The sequence below is a fragment of the Channa argus genome, chromosome 10, assembly GCF_033026475.1.
Source record: "Channa argus isolate prfri chromosome 10, Channa argus male v1.0, whole genome shotgun sequence".
In the NCBI taxonomy this organism is placed as follows: Eukaryota; Metazoa; Chordata; class Actinopteri; order Anabantiformes; family Channidae; genus Channa; species Channa argus.
This window is the reverse complement of record NC_090206.1, coordinates 26,812,212-26,823,675: the sequence shown is the minus strand read 5'-3', so window position 1 is coordinate 26,823,675 and position 11,464 is coordinate 26,812,212.

The following is an 11,464-nucleotide window of genomic DNA, read 5'->3' as shown; positions in this document are numbered from 1 at the left end:
GTTTAGCTGTGATCTGTAGACAGGTGAGCTGTTCATTTAATTACTTGTGTAGGGTAAAAGTATGTGAACCCATGGCTTTGGTTACAGGTGTGACTTCCTTTTGCAACAATAACTTTGAAGAAACATTTCTGGTAAGTGATTACCTGGTCTGCACATCAGCTGGGAGGATTGCAGCTCATCATTCCTCAGCACAGATCAGCTTCAGCTCAGGGATTCTGATCCTGCTTCAGGTGAAGCAGTGTTAAGGTCAGGACTTGAATTCAGCCGCTCCACAACGTCACATTTCTACTGCTTAAACCATTTCTTTCCATTCTTTGGAACCACTTGTGTGGTAATGTTGTTGTCCTGCTGCAGGATCCACTTTCTTCTGAGATCTTCAGAAACTTTAGTTGTAGCTGTGACACACAAGACTTTCACAGTGAAGAATCAGACTTCTCTTCTTTAGGTAACACCACATTTTTGGACACTCTCTTCCATCTTTCATCATGTATTAACGTTCCTCTCCACTTCTTCTCACTTGTTCTCTTTGCTTCTTTAGATTTCGATGCTGTTTGCCTTCTCCGACACCTTTATTGGTGCATAATTGCAATTCCTGAGACACTGTTTTAGTCAGTTATTAGAGTTAAATATAAGCACTGCAGTAAGGTTGTGTGACTTTCTATCAAACCTGCTAATTGTTGCAATATTCAATTTTCCTTTGTCTGAATGTGATTAGCACCCAGCTTGCATCAATGAAATCAAACATTATTTACACATTCATTTTTGGGTGCAAAAAACCGGAATATTCACCTTGAAACCTGCAGGATCCTTTTTTCTCTCCAATCTAACACTTTGTTTCTGCGGTCGACTCAGAATAGAATAGAAAATCTAACGAGTTGCAGAGACACCCTACTGCAGAATGAAGGAGAACAACAGAAGAAGAATGAGAGGAGCCCGGTTTGCTCGTTAAAACAGCTCGAGGGCCTGCTGCAACACTACAGCAACCGCCTGCCGCTCAAACACAGCCACTGGAGGTCCTGTTGTTTTTCTCTCTTCTTACAGTGCTTTATGCAAATGAGCTGCTGTCCCCACCCCCTTCTTTTAACATTAATTAGCACAGTGCTACCTTGCTCAGAATTTGGTAACAGAGCCACTATCGACGGATGCAGAAACTTGCAGGATTTGGCTTTTAATTAGATGTAGGAGAGACAGGTGTGCTAACGAGCAAAAAGGAGCTAATTTGAATCAAAATCGGCCCATTTACAGGGGAGCTGAGGGGGAAGGGGAGGCTGAATCGGAGAGGTAAACATTGACAGCCTTCGTAACTTCCGCTACAACAATTTGTTCTCAGATTGAACCTTTAATTCCAGTTGTGAAACTTTTCCAGCTGAATTTACAGGATCTGAATGAGTGTTTACTGCAAAGCAGATGTGCCGCTCACCACCGCACACTAATTTTACTTAATCAGGGTCATTGAGCATAGATAGACGTCGCTGCATCTGCAGCTAAAGGATTAGTGCTTTTTAGTGTTTGCTGGCTGTAAATTCAAGAGTTTCATTGTGTGCACAGTGTGGAGATCGGTGCTTTTTACATGACAGAGCGAAGATCATTACAGGATAAAAGTGTCTTATTAAGTCAACAAAAAAAATCACAATTCTCTGTATTAAATCACACGTCTGTCGCTCACATCTGCTGCTTTGTTTCATCTTTTAACATCACAGTTTTTTCCCTTCTCTGGTTTGTCACAACATTACAATTACCTCATCTAAGTCAGGGTTGTGGACATTTTCATACAGACTGAGCCCTTATGCACTCCTTCCTCTACGCCATCGAACTCCAGTCGCAGCGAGTCCCGGCGGTGATAATTAACCCTGATCTTGGCTCACCTTCTGCACGCGGGCTCATCTTCAGAAATGAGTGTGTTTTTAAGGTTCATTTTCACTCGGCGTGTCGTAATGAGACATTGTTTGTTTGCAGAAAGCAGCGAGGGAAGCAGAACCCGAGGAGGCATGTTAAAACGCCTTCCACGTCTGCACAAAGCTGCAATTAGTGTGTGTTGTGAAACAAGTGTCAGAAACGCAGGCCGGGAAAAAAAACACAATTCTTACATGACACACACCAGCTGCCTCCACCCAACACATACCTGCGCCTTTTGTTGAACACCTTCAGCCTCAGACTGAAGCAGACATGGAGTCATTACAAAGTCTTTTAGTGCAGTGCTGCATTCAAGTGTGTACTAAATGCAGTACAGATACATAAATGTACTTCATTGTCGTCCAGTTTAAATCATTAAGGTTAAAAGTCAACAGGTCACAAGTGCTTCATTATTGTCCTTGTTAATATTTGCGTGTTCAGTTAGCCTGTATGTCTTTCTCTTCGTCCCTGTGTTAATGAACCAAAAATGTCCCATTAAGAGAAAACTAGAATATTTCTTCTAGTGCTGAGCCAAGTGCAGAAACGTGGCCGCGTGAATCTACACTGATGCTGCAGTGCGATAGATATTTAAAAATGTCAATGAAAGAAACTGCCTTTGACCTGAAACACAAATGTGTGACAGAGCCACAACTGTGATGTTGAAGGAGACCGAGCTAAAGGTGCGATGTGGACGTCCAGAGCTGGATGGCAGCTGCCATTTCTTTGACTGACTAACCTTTGTGAAAGCAGGAGACTGAGGACAGTATGATAACATGATTCACTGATAGCTGCAGATCCTGACTCTTGATTTACATCATGTTTCCTCACATTTTTATAAACTGTGACACTCTGCACTTTTACAGTACTTCACTGTAAAACACGGTTTTCCCGAGGGTCAACTCATGAGCTACTGTAGGAGATTCCTTTAGTCTCCTGGACTTTTCCACACCTTTGTTCTTCCTGTGATCTTTGTGGGTCGACCGTTTGCACCAGTAGCTTCCTCGTGTGGTGGTGAGTATGTCAAGGAAACAGCAACCGCTTGTTTATCTTAAAACTAAAATACTTTCTATTTCTGGGAATCTAAAAAACACCGCCGCCCCCATTCCCTCTAACAAAGAAACCACAAAATGAGGCTTCAGGTTGTCTCAGCAGGGGACCATGAACAGCCTGTGTGATCTCACCTGTGCTGACTTGTATCAAAGGGAAATTAATTACTGAGGACGGTCCGAGTGGCAGCTTTATACGACGTTGCCCTGAGGTTGCTGCAGGTTTCAATTTAAGGAGTTTTATCAACTTTCACTTTGTAATTTCAGCATTAAAACATTGAGTTTACAGATTCAGATTGTTACCAAAATACAAATGACTAAAGACGTCATGATTTAAGCTGTTAGGCAGTAAATGACTAAGCTTCCACTTTGACCAGCAGCAACATCGATGCTAACAATCTCCAGAACTGTACACTGAAGGTCCCACATTTGCTTACATCTGGGACCTTTGGTTGAGCTAAAGTAAGCTAAGCTAAGCTAAACTTACTTAAGATTCTGACCTGTAATACAGTGTTTTTTCTGTTATGTGACATTAACTCAAGAACGAATTGAGACACAAAATCCTGTGCTCATGCGTCTGCTCTTCCATCACCAGGCTGCTGATCTGGAGCAAGAAGCCTGGAGACAAATGATCCTGCAGTGGATTCCAGCACACAGCGTTTATCTGATGATGTGTGTCTAAGTTTTTATGCTTTTATTTACAAAGGGACAACGTTGCAATAATACTAATAGTTATTATTATTATTATTATTTATTAATTTTATTTATAAAGCACTTTACGTTTGTTGACAAATCTCAAAGTGCTACACAAGCAGAATAAAAGCAAGAATAAAATATAAAAAATATCACGATCACTTTGAAATGCTTTCCTGAACAGAAAAGTCTTCTGAGTCCCCTCAGGTTCTCAGGCAGAGCGTTCCAGACCCGTGGACTTTGGTTCTGGAGGGGCAGAGGCGATGAGTGTCATGTGCTTCAGCACAGTTAAGATGAGCACAATATAAATACAAAGACATTTAAAAGGTGCAAATAGAAACATCTTCAGCGTAAAAACACATTTCATAAAAGATCAAAGAGAAATCGTGTCCTATTTGTTGTGTTGTTACCAAAGTGACTGAATGGTGATGAAGTGGTCATTAACTTCTTGTTGACACTGTCTGTGGTGTATTAGGTGTAATTATCATTATTAAATGTCACTGTGAGTGCATGTCAATAGAGTCGACGCTGACAGGTTGAGACACCACGTCTCTGCTCCTGATGTGAAACTTCCTGACGCTGCCGTTGTGTGAGCAGATGCTGCACGCTGACAGATGGGGTCGGGACATTTGATAGTCGCCGTTCGTTGCCAGCTGGAGCCTGGAGTCCTGAGCGAGCAGCGTGATGAAGCTGTTTGTATTTCAAACATTCGTATAATTAGTGTCTTTGTGTTTTCCTCAGTGTGAGTGCTTCTCACCTGTACGACAGGTTGGGTCACATTGTCCTCTGTGTGTGTGTGTGCGTGTGTGAAGCTTGTTTTAAAGCTGAGAACTGAAAACCTCCACTTTCATCGATGTACAGAAGCCAGGAAAAATCACAGGTGTAATTATTTGTACTTTCCTGGTCACAGAACAATATTTGTGATCTCAACGTAACACATTTAGTTTCCTCATAATTAATTCCCTCAACAAAACACATCCTGTCTCCTCCTCCTCATTAGGGGAAAACTAATGATCTGAAATCAAAGCTTGTTTTGTGACTATCATCAGAATATGACCTCACAAAATAACTATTCTGTGATCTTGTTACATGTGGATCATAAAACAATTTGTTTGAAAGTATATAAATAAATACACCTTTCCAAGTGCCCACGAGGAATTTGATTACTTAAAGCTAATTTACCAGATGCAGAATGATTCATAATAAAACTGAATTCAGTTTTAAATGAACCTACTAAACCCTGATTTTCACTCTAAACACACACACACACACACACACACACACTGGTGCTTGAAAGTTTGTGAACCCTTCAGAATTTTCTTTATTTTTACATAAATACAATCTAAGACATGATGTTTTAAAAAATCCTTAAGTTGTGAGTCTGGGAGGTTCTGCCTCATTTAAAGAACATAAATCTGGATCTTCATCAGTCTGATGGTGAGAGCACAGATTTATATGTTGTGGCTCCAACAAAGCACGTTTCTGAAGACCTCGGAAGACGAGTTGTTGCTGCTCATCAAGCTTTAAAAAGAGTTTCTAAAGAGTTTGGATTCCACCAGTGGACAGTCAACAAAGATCACAGCAAGAACTAGGTGTGGAACAGTCCAAGAGATCACAGGAACCCAGGGTAACCTCCAGGAGCCTAAAGGCTTCTCCTGCAGTTCCTGATATCAGTGTTTATAAGTCGACCATCAGGAGAACGGTGAACATCAATTGAGAACATGGCAGAGCCACAGGAGGAAGTTGCTATTCTCCAGAATGTCCGGCTGCTTGTCTGCAGTTTGATTAGGACCATGTGGACGAATCAGGAGGATGATGGGAGAAAGAGGATAAGTGAGACCACAGAATGAGAAGTTTTGTGTTGGTGACGACCAAACTCCACATTCCAGCATAAGAACCTGATCACATCAGTGAAACATGGTGGTGGCAGGATCAGGATCTGGAGCTGCTTTGCTGCTTCTGGACCAGGATGATTTGCCAGCATTGGTGGACATCTGAATTCTAAGGTGTACGAGTAAAAGACCTGAAGGAGGCAGCTCATGCTGGAAGCCAAATAGCTCTGGAGGAACTAAATTCCTCAAGGCTGACGTGTACGGCTGATAGTTACTGGAAACATTTAGCTGAGTGCTGTAAAATGAAGTCACACCCGTTACTAAAGTGCTCGACTAAGCTGATATAAATCAGGAACATCAGACACATCTTCTGAAGGGAAGCAATGGCCCAGTGAATGTAGCTCATCATTCATTCAAAAAACGTGCTGCATTTGAACAGAAGCAACCACTGATTATTTACCTATAAAATCATTCTCATCAAGTTTGTAGTTCAGTTGTAAAGGTTCATAATTTTTACCTATTGCATGGTTATTGAACACGAAGCTCCTGGAGTAGCTTCACAGCCTCTTGTTTTTCGGATTGCTATGTGGATTTATGGGGGTTTCTTCATCAGACAGTGAAAGTCACACTGTCTGTGCTCAACATGGTAACTAAGTCTGAACAGAAGAAATTGAAGTTGACAGTAACTAGTCAGAAATGTGGATTTTGAAGTGGTTCTCAGCTACAATCTGTACATAAATAGAACTGAACAAAAATCATATTTCTTCAGAAACTTTATTTCTGAGGCACATGTGGAACAAATCTGGTCTAAACAGTCATCTTGTCAAGAGAACCATGTTCAGTAATGTTTTAAATGCACTAAATGTATCAGTAACTCAGAGAAATCACTTTTGTGCTGCCCGTTCCACTGTCATGGAGGTCGTCCTGGACATGTCGTCATTTGTTCTCTCCCTTCTTACAGCACACACCTGGTATAATAATCTCTGTCGATTGTAATATGATCTAATTAGACTTATTTGCATGGGGCCTGGTGACTCTGTGGTAGAGCATTGGGTAGGGATGCAGAAAGCCGCAGGATCGAATCCCATCCCACCAGGTGTGGCCCCGCCCAGCCATCAAGGGCCAGTTTGGTGCTGGTCCTGAGCCTGGATAAAATTGGAGGGTCGTGACAGTAAAGGCATACTGCACAAAAACTCATGCCACTGTGTCCCTTCACGGTCCGCTGTGGCGACTCCTGAAGGGACAAGCTGAAAGGCGTTGACCTAATTAGACTTTTATGGAGGCCTTTGAGTGGACGACTCCTTATCACATTTCCCGAGCCACTTTGTGACAAACGGGTTTTGTCCGGGTCCATCAAACCCATTTTGTAGTTTAGTAGCTTTTAGTAAGTATTATGTAAGTTTTCGGTTTTGTCCTGTTGCTTTTCATTTTGGTGCATGTTTTTTGGTTGAGGAAAGAAACAATTCACTTTGTTTTAGCCATGCTTCCCCTTTTAGGCCTAAGTCGTAGTAGTATCTGTCTGAACACCAGAGTAAAATGATACTAGTTAGAAAGCGGTGGGGCTGAGTTGTGGCTGTTACCAGGGGAGATATTCCAGCATCTGGATTAAATATTTATGGGCTTGTAAAGTCAGATTTGAGCATATTGTTTAAGTAACTAAATCTACTTTGCACTTAGCATAAAGCTGTTCAGGTGTCGAATTAGAATCAAGAGTGTTTGCAGAGAAAAGTCGTATCCTGCAAATGTTGCATGCTCAGATTTTGGTCTGGTAGCTTTGTGGAACTCATGTTTGCTTGAATCTTCTTGGCTGTTGATCTTTGGTTTAGAAAAAACTACTTGTGCCAGTTTGAAGTAGCTAGTTCTGCTTTGTGTATTTGGTGAACGGAATGTTAGGTTCATGTCTTCTGTCTTTATCCTGTCAAACGTACATTAGACGTCTGTTACACAGTGGTTAAAATCCTTCTCCAGTTAGTGAAAGTAATCCTCTAATAATAAATTCATCCAGCTTTCCTGCATATCACAATTTTAGTCATTAGCACGCCCAACTTTTATTATAAAGATCTAAGTCAAAGCTTGAGAGGATTTATTTATCCATCACTTGCCAGAAGAGAAAAGTGTTTCACCGTCAACCAACCAACACAAAAATGATCCAATCATCTAAATCACAGTGATTGTAGTCTGGACTGCTGCATTAACGTCAAACTGAAAGGTTATTTTCCTCCATGATTAAAGGTAATTATCCCAATCATTGTTCTGTAGACTCACAGCAGCCCTCATGTCTAATTCCTCAGCCATCATTACACTTAATTAAAGCTTTTTCACTGATTCATAAAATTCATTTCATCATTTACTGCCTGAGCTCCATGGCTGTGGGCAGTCTATCATTTCCTCTGAGTTCGTCTGAGCCAATCACAGCAGCCCGTCCAGGTGGTAGTGTAAGAAATGCTGAGGGGTGTGGGATCGCCTCCAGGCGCTGATACAGGAACAGCTCTTCCTGCTTCCTGCTGGTCTCTATCATCCGTGCAGAGTTGAAACTGATCTGGGAGCAGTGTCTGCTGGGTCTGAACCAGCTCTTCCAGTCTATAAACACAGCTAACTCGCAGCTCTGCGCAGAAACCCGTCATTAGCCCATCATTGCAGTCATAAATCAAACCCGTCGGCTCTGGAGACATGGCAACAGCAAAGGCTCTGCGTGTTTGCTGTGGCTACAAATCGAGGCAGGACAGACTTTTGGCATCCTGGAGGGAGAGTTGAGAGAGAGACGGGCAGTGCCCCATTGTCAGCACAGGTGACAGGAAACATGAGTGTAGGTGGTAAATTTTCTGCAGAACAATTCTCCATTTTCATCGTTTACGTAATTTGGCGTCGGCTCACGTGAAGTCTACAGTACATTAGGGAGGAACATTAGTTCATCAATCATCTCGCTGTTAATAAAGCGTTTAACTGACAGTTCCTGAGATGAAGCAGTCAACATGTGTCACATAAACGCTGTTTGCTCATCAATAAATGTGAATCACTGCCTTTTATAGACGTTCTTTTCATTTTCATCATTATTTTCTTGCTGTTGCAACTGCTGTGGTAACACCCTGGTGAAGAGACACTTGTTTTTAGTTCAATAGATACTTATTGGAGTGTTAATGCTGGCTGCCGCCTAAAACAAATGTTCAGATCTTCAGTTTTTGACTCCCTTTATAATTCAGATTTGTGTGAGCATTGTTTTGGTCTTACAGAACGTACAGTACGTTGGAGGAGAACGTACGTGGAGACTCTCCTAGGACCATGAGGTCGTGCCGCTGGGGAAGTTGGTAGCCGTAACTGCTAAGTGGCCAGGGTCCGGTTGGTATGGTTGGCCTGAGAGCTCACGGCACTGCAAATAGGTAAAACGCAAGCAAATTCAAAAAACGACTTCAACAATTTGACATCCAAGGCGCAGCATTAAGAAACACCCTGCCAAAGCCACAACACAACCAAAGGATAAAACGCACTGCAAATTCCACGACACAACAGAAGACGAGCAGAAGACGCCTTCAACACTTGACAGAACGGTACTGTAGTGTTTGATATCAGTCCAGAGGTGGTTCATTTACGATCTAACTCGAGACTTTGAAACACATAAAAACCAGGTGGACAAAACAACCTGCAGATGACCATCAAAGTGTCAAAAACTTAAACTTAAACTCCACAGAGTTTAAAGGCCCGTTGATCAGAACTGATGAAGACTTTCCGCTGGGAAAACCATGACCTGGATGACTGATAATCTTTACAGACTTTGCAAGTGATTGAATCTCTTCGATACACACAGCTATGTCTTTATCTGAAAATGAGCAGCTTATGATAAGTTTGTGCAGTTAGGAGAAGTCAGAGACCTTTAGGATGAAAATATGAAGACGTTCTTGCAGAAAGCCCGTTCCTCACCTCACTGACCGCAGAAAAACCAACATATGGTCCAACATCAAGCCACAATGGCATCAAAGAGGGAGAGGACAAAGAAGCCTCAGTGCGCTCGCACACAGCTGGACTGAAACTTTCTTTCCAGCAGTTACTTTGATGAATTATTGTCACGCGATTTATGCAGTCACTAACACGGCCATGCAAATACTTGACCACATGTAAATACATACAAACAGAACACACACAAGCCTCTTAATTTCATGCTTTGATGAAAATGGACAGACACGTTAGGACATACTAATACATGGATTAAGGGAGCGGGGGATGAATTTACAGCATATCATCTGAATTTCCTCAGAACTGACTGTGTCGTCTGAAACACAACGGCAGCTCTGCTGTGGATAACGACCAGCTCTGATGTTAATTGCTTTTATTTGCAGCAATTAGGCTGATTTGGTTGATTAGAGGTTTGATAACGAGTGGTTGGGTTAATTTGTCTGGTTTGGGTAAATACTTTGAACATTGCAGAGCTGCCGAGCCCCTCTGCACACACAGAGGTGCTGGATGATTGACGCTAATTGTAGCTCTTGACTGATTGGAGGGCGACAAGTGTGAAACAGGCTAAAAACAAAAAAAACACGAGAAACACTCACGACGTCCTCAGTCTAACGTTCTTCCACATTTTCCTTATTGTCAGGAAATCTCACAAGATGATCTTTGTGTTGGACCTGAGATAGACTAGAAAACTGTCCCGGGTGGACCCTGTCTCATGTCCAATGATAGCACAGGGGTACAGTGGGAGTCCACTTCTGCCCCCCAAGGATTTACTCTAATAGGACTCACTATTGGACCTTTTGCCGGGTTTTGGAGGTTAAAGACGATGGAGAGAAGCTATGTTTGATTCTGTTCACTGGTCTGATTCTGTTGCGATTCTATTACCGCTTCAAATATTGGATGAAATACTGTATCTGTGTGGGTGGAAAACAGTAGACCAACCAAACATGAGTCTGAATCAGTGAAAATTGCTGTAAGAGCAACTATGATGACCACTTTTTTGAAAACATACAAAATAAAATTAAACAAAAGCATTTTAGTTTTTCATCAACACATAAAAACCAAATTAGAAATTGAAAGAGACACAAACTGGCATGAAGACAAAGTGTCATTCTCTGACCTTCAGCATGTGTAGAATCAAACTGCAGCTCCTCAGGTTTCTACCTCAGACCCAAGAAAATGTATTTAAAGTTGGTTTATTCACATGTTCTGTTGCATGACAAGCTTTTTACGTTCAGTAACTTCCTGTCTATGTAACCTGACATAATATGTCTATAAGTAAATCAATCTGCTAAAGATGAAACAAGCCCAGTTTGCCTGTAAACAAGGCAACTTAAGCTGTAGTCTAAATGTGCAGTATTAATATTGTAGAGCTATGTAGATATAACAATAAGAAGAGCAAACAATTACATTTTTAGTTTTTGTGAATAAAACTGCCCTAAAACTAACAAACAAAATGGCTGAAATTTTGGCTAAAACTGTGGTGATACAACAACCACACTTGACCAAAAAGCATTTATCCTCATTCAGAATTAAGGCTTAAGAAGCGGTGAAGCACAAAATTATTAGTATTGGACTCTTATCTGCATTCGTGTTTGTGAGGAGCTGAGAGGTGCAGGGTGGAGGTGGATGTGGTTCCTGCTGTTTAGCCGATCATCCAGTAGTTAATGTGTGTGGGCCACTGACCAACTTTCACAGGAACAGATGGGGACTGTGTTTCCATCAGGTTCTCATCATTCCTGGCTCTGGCTGTCAGAGCTGGTTTGGTGGTGCATGCTTTCTGTGCCAAGGCTGAAAAGTGTACAATAATCAAACCGAAACAGTGACTGTGTCTGAAATCCCTCCTTACTAACAGCACGTTTAAAGGTTTGTCATATCTCCACCATACTATTCTTTCAACCTTGACAAAAATGACAATCTCACTGTGCTGTTGTCTGATTGGCCAATAACTTCTTACAGGTAAACACAGGTAAAACTGAGGTTCTCCCTGTGGCCCCTAATAGCACATTCTCTAAGGACTCGTGCTGTGCTGGGTCTCTAAGCTCCGACCTAAGA